The sequence below is a fragment of the Mus caroli genome, chromosome 9 (genome assembly GCF_900094665.2).
Source record: "Mus caroli chromosome 9, CAROLI_EIJ_v1.1, whole genome shotgun sequence".
In the NCBI taxonomy this organism is placed as follows: domain Eukaryota; kingdom Metazoa; phylum Chordata; class Mammalia; order Rodentia; family Muridae; genus Mus; species Mus caroli.
This window is the reverse complement of record NC_034578.1, coordinates 40,249,463-40,255,905: the sequence shown is the minus strand read 5'-3', so window position 1 is coordinate 40,255,905 and position 6,443 is coordinate 40,249,463.

Sequence of the window (6,443 nt, the reverse complement as noted above, 5' to 3'; positions counted from 1 at the left end):
TATCAAAAGATGGCCTAGTCGGCCATCACTGGAAAGAGAGGCCCATTGGACTTGCAAACTTTATATGCCCCAGTACAGGGGAACGCCAGGGCCAAAAAGGGGGAGTGGGTGGGTAGGGGAGTTGAGGGGGTGGGTATGGGGGACTTTTGGGATAGCATTGGAAATGTAAATGAGGAAAATACCTAATAATTAAAAAAAAACGAAAAAAAAAAAGCATTGCGTATTTAATCGCAAGGAAGGATCTGAAGACAGCTCAGCAATTAGTGCTTAGTAATGGAGAGGACCTACGTTTGGTTCCCAGGACCCATGTGGTGGTTCACAACCATTCATAACCCTATTTCTAGGGGTCGGATGCCCTCTTCTGACTTCTAGGGCACCAGGCACACACGTGATGCACAGACACACATATAGGCAAAGCATCACACATAAAAATAAAATAAAATATTTCAAGAGGAAGAAAGGAAAAGGGGAGAAAAATGGAAGGGAGGAAGGAAGGAAAGAAGGAGAAAGGAGAAAAAGAAGGACAGAAGGAGAAGGGGAGGGAGGGAAGGAGGGAGAGAGAAAGGAGGGAGGGTAGGAGGAAGGAGGGAGGAGCAAGGAAGGAAGAGAAGGGAAGAAAGAAGGAAGGAGGAAGGGAGGAAGGAAGGGAGAAAAAGGAAGAAGGAAGGAGGGAGGGAGGAAGGAAGGGAGAAAAAGGAAGAAGGAAGGAGGGAGGGAGGGAGGAAGGAAGGGAGAAAAAGGAAGAAGGAAGGAGGGAGGGAGGAAGAAGGAAGGGAGAGGGGGAGGGAGGAAGGGAGGAAGAAGGAAGGAAGGAAAAGAGGGAAGTAAAAAAAATTCTCAGCTTCCCTCCCAGCTAGAGCCGTGTGACTAAACTAAGCATATTTTATGTGAGTAAAAGATGCACAAGTTATAGACATAGCATATGGGAAAGAAACGTGCCCTGCATTGCCCTCTTCCCTTCTTACTGGTTGGAATACATACTCTTGTGCCAGCCACATAGGGCCGAAAGAGTAGGGCAACTGCACGTGTGCCAGATGAAAAGACAGAAGGAAGACGAGGTCTGGATTTCTAAGCCTTAGAGCTCAGCCTTGTATCAGGAGAGGGAAATGCAACTCTTATTCTGTAAAGAGCATTATCTTGGAGTCCATCACAGTGACCTTTGAACTTGTATCTTCATGTCAGGGACTTGGTCTTCGGAATGTGCTTACCATGGCCACTTACTTCCTAGCAAAGCCAGCTCCCTAGAAAGTTCTATAACCCCCACCCCAAGTCATCAGAGCAGAGCCTGGGTCCTGTGAGTCCTTGTCCCTAGGAGGAGGGACACTAGCACCAGGGGCCCCCATCCATATTCAATGGTGCCTCACATGAACTCAGTCGATACTCTTGAGGGGATTTCTTTAAATCCTTTCCTTTATTTAATAAAATTATTTTTAGTGATGACAGTGAGATAAAAGAAATGATAGTAATAGTCAGAAAAGAAACAGTGAGAAAACCTTCTTATTGAACCTCATCTATATAATCATTCCAATAAAAGAATTCTTAAAAGTAATATTTAGGTAAATAATTGTCTAGCAATTAATAAGTGGGTTTTAATAAAACCCAAATATTTGCAAATGGCTCACTTTATGCAAATATTGAATTGTGCCAATGACAGAGTATTTTATCTTATTTTTGAATTCGTTCTTTGGCTCTCAACAATCAGCAGTTAATACGTTTAAAAGAATAATGAATTTTAATTTTAAAGAGATTATAAAGATAATATGAAGAAATAATGAAGGTACTATTTTAAAGACATCAAAGTTAAGCAAACTATTTTACATATGAACTAAAAAACCTGCATTTAATAAAATTATTCTTCATGGTTTATACTTTCATTGTTTTTCAAATACAGGTAAAAATTCAAATGGTCCCATACAGAGACAGAATTTAAGCAACTAAAGACGCGCGCGTGCGTGCACACACACACACACACACACACACACACTTCTTTCTTTCTTTCTTTTTATTGGTTAATTGTGTTTTCTTTTTTTCTTTATGCATGGTCCTTGAATGCTAGGCAAGCACTGTACCACTGAGATATGTCCCCAGCCCTTGATGGTTTTAGTTTCTGTTTTGATATTTGTGGGTTGTTTTGACACATTTCACTAAAGTGCTACATAGCCCAAGTTGCCTATCTAAAAATCCCCCTGCCTCAACTTCCCCATCCCAACCCCATGTGGCATTCCAGGTGCATGCCATCACACCCAGCTGTTTTCTGGGCTCTCAGTACAGATGTGCCCAGCTGTTGATGAACATCTGCTCATCCAGCTATGAATACATAGCATCAGCGATACATACACAAACTGCCCCATTCCTGGAGACTGGTGCCTGAGAACAACCACCGTTGGCCCCCCACCACTGGGAGGTAGTCCAGGAATATCAGGCACCAAATGAAAACTGGAAATCCCCGATATTAACCCCCAGGTGCCCTCAATGTTAATTAACAAGTTCATGATTAAAATCTACTAAGGTGAAGCTTCTAGAAATGTTAACACTAAGCTGTAACCACAACAATTATTTAGGGCTTGGGATGACCAAAGGCTCTTGGGGAAGGAAGAGTTTATCACTGACATTGATGGAACTTCCAGTGGTCACAAACTACAGACGGACTCTGAGACAGTGTCTTCCTGGTCCTCTCTCAGGTCCTCAGTGGACCTCTGGCCTCTTGCTCCTCCACCTCACCTCACCTCACCTCACCTCACGTGGAGGCCTAAGCTCAGCTGCTCATCTTCCCGAGGAAACTAGAGCCTGAAGCTTGTTCTGTGTGCTTTACTTCCCGTCTTGCTGTTGCAGGTGAAGGTTTGTTCTTATCTTCCAGAAGGAAGGAACTCAGCTGAGAGATGTCGTTTAAGCAGAAGTTTATTTAACAAAGCAAAGCCAAAGGAGAGCAGACCCCAGAGAGCTTGGAGCGGGATGACCTAACTTGGGGAAGGAGATGTCAGCCCACTGTGCTCGCCACTGTAGATTTAAAAAAAAAAAAGAGTTTTATGAATATTTATGAGATGGCTGGTGGCATATTCAAGCAGATAAGGTGACCCCTTTCCCCCTTCCAAATCACAGTAGACCAGATCTCCCTTTTAGGGTATTTCTTCCTATGATCCTCTGAAGAGCCTACAAAGCGAGTAAAGGAGACTAAAATCACAATGCAAATGATATTATAATGAGCCCAGGTCTTCTGAGGATGCAGATCCTTCATTAGCGCAAAGGCCTGGCAACTGGGAAAGCACCAAAGTTCCTGATGTGATGAGAAGCAGCTAACTACATCTCCAAGGATGTTAAATGTGTAGCTGGGGTTAGCCCAAAATGTGCCTCGTAGCCTTGGATACTAAGCTGTTGGGGAAAAAAATGAAAAGAAAAACATGGCAGGAAGCAACACAGCAGCTCCTCTCATTAACACTGATTCTCTTCAGAAGGTTTGCCTGCTATCCTCTCCTGCCCCCTGCATGCCTTGACCATGCCAATCCCTTGGGCAGAGCACTCCTGGATCCACAAGAGCAGGTCATCCAATGAGGCGATGACTCTGTGAATCTGCCTTCTCAGGAACCCTGGTGTGAACTCTGAAACTTGCAGAGTTGTATGAGCCACAGGCTCCTATGCAGACACAGGCCTGGCAGCCAAGGGCCTCTATGCAGGCGCAGGCTTCTATGCAGACACAAGCCACTATGTAGCTATAGGCTTCCATGCCGCCTCCTTCTCCAGGAGTTATGACTGCAAGAGAATCCATTCCACATAAATCCCAGATCATAACACACCTTTAAGGAGATCTCATAAAGACTATAGCCATAGGCCTGAGCATCCACGTTCTAGGCTAGGAGAGTTTGAGAGGGAGACGTCAGACCTTTCCCCTTTGACACCAGCAGGGGCAGCTTCATCTTATCCAGTAACAAAGATTGTGGAGGGCTGACCTGTGCTCTGCACCCTTCTAGGCTTTGAGAACAGGTGATAGAGACAAACAAATCCACTCTTTGATAGGGTTCAACTCCAATGGCAAAGGCAGAAAGCTAAAGAACAAACAGGTATGGGAAGTGTTGAAACTGCACCCTGGCCCTGACCTCAGCTGCTCAGCCGCCAGGAGCTATGAGCAGCATGGTGCATCTGTGGGCCCTGGGGCCTGGGGGCCTCCCACGTTCAGAGGCAAATCTGTGGGGAGACAGGCAAAGCAAAAAGACGATGGCTACTTTCTTCAGAGGGGTGGCCAGGCACTGGAAAAGAGGGCATGCATAAGTCATTCACACTGGGAGGAGAGGATCAAATGGCAATTAGTATGAAGCAAACTGGCCATCTGTCAGGCTGGCTGCAAGGGACAGCTGCATTTGAGGGAGGGATGGGGCTCAGTGGTCTCTACAGTGATTCTCTATACAAGAGCAGCCTGAATGTCACAGGCTTTCCATTCAGCCTTATTACTTTGCTGTGTGTGTGTGTGTGTGTGTGTGTGTGTGTGTGTGTGTGTGTGTGTGTGTGTGTGTGTGTGTGTGTGTGTGTGTGTAATTTGGGTGGGGAGAGTCACTGCTCTCACGTATCCCAAAGGCTCTTCAGGTGAATCTCAGACGAGCATAAGCTCACTCTCAGCTGCTTTTCAACTCCCACCAGGGCCAACAGCACCTTAGGCTTGAGTCCCATCCTACCAGCTGTATGTCACCACTAGCGTACCTAGGGCCGATCACTGGGCAGAAATACTGCCACCACTGGGGCAGCTGGCCCTCAGTGCAGCCAGCCATCTGAATCCTCAGGCTCTCACCCACAGAGTCAACCAATAGCCGAGAGTGAGTATTCACCAAGCTGGTATGATGGCACAGGGCTGTAACAGTTGTGAGGCTAAGGAAGGAAGAAATAGCTAGCACCATCCTAGCCTTGTCAGAGCAAGACCCTTTTCAAAGCACGCACGTGTGCACACACACACACACACACACACACACGCACGCACGCACGCACGCTTAAATATTTCATCTGTACCGAATATGTACAAACATCTTTTTTTCCCTCTAAATGACAGAACAAAATAACTATTGACATAGTGTTCGTGTTGTAAAAGGTGTTATGAGCATTTCAAGGTGATTTCAATTATAGGAACATGTGCACAGGTTACATGCAAACACTATGCCATCTTATGTAAGGGACTCGAGTATCTACAGGCCCAGGTACCCAGGAGGTATCCACGAAGGGTCCCGTAGTACCACTGCGGTGCTTCTCTTACAAAGTCAGACAGGAGATGCTCACATCACAGAATGCAACTCAAGAATGGTACCGGACAAGCTTAACCAGTTAGTCAAGCAAATCTTCCACACTAGTCTTGTCTTGCCATGCTAAGGTCACTACTCCCCAGATTTGTAATGTGGAGGTATACTCAAAGGTTCCCTATCCCAGTGACCCTGCAAAGGATTCATGGTCCAGGGCAGGTCACTTTGTTCCAGTGACTCACTTCCCCTGACCCTGGCTTCCACGCAAACACAACTGCCAACTCTGCCTGCATAGAGATCTCTGAAGCTCTGATTCCGTGACTACAGAGGGAGTGTCTTCGAACCCACATAAAGGGTGCTGTGCAGAAAAGATTTCTTAGTAGCCATGTTCAATAGTACAGTTCATGGACACAAGGGGGCTTCTTCATCATAGGCCAAATACAGGTCATCACAGGGCTGGGAGAGGAAGGTGTGAAGTCTAAGCAGTCGTTGTGATGGTTGGACCGGTGAGTGGTCTGTCTTACTATTCCTTTGTCACTCGGTGAGTGCCCCACCGTTGTCCCATGAGATCTGCTTCCCACACCAAGCATCACATAGGTGTATCTCTGCCAGACAGCAGGTAAGGTAAGTACGTGTGCTGGCTGGTTTTGTGTGTCAACTTGACACAGGCTGGAGTTATCACAGAGAAAGGAGCTTCAGGTGAAGAAATGCCTCCATGAGATCCAGCTGTAAGGCATTTTCTCAATTAGTGATCAAGTGGGGAGGGCCCATTGTTGGTGGTGCTATCCCTGGGCTGGTATTCTTAGGTTCTATAAGAGAGCAAGCTGAGCAAGCCAGGGGAAGCAAGCCAGAAAGTAACATCCCTCCATGGCCTCTGCATCAGCTCCTGCTTCCTGACTTGCTTGAGTTCCAGTCCTGATTTCCTTTGGTGATAACAGCAATGTGGAAAGTGTAAGCTGAATAAACCCTTTCCTCCCCAACTTGCTTCTTGGTCATGATGTTTGTGCAGGAATAGAAACCATGAGTAAGACAGTATATGTCTTTCTATTCCAAGCCAATCCTATGTGACTCCATGCATACACACAGAGAAAGAAGTTGCCCAACAATTCTAATAGTCACAGATGCCCTGACCCCCATCAGAAAGGCCCGAGGGTCAGCATATTCCTCTAGTGCTCAACATATGCCAGTGTGTGTAATGTGCATATAGTAAGATCAAGATTCCTACAT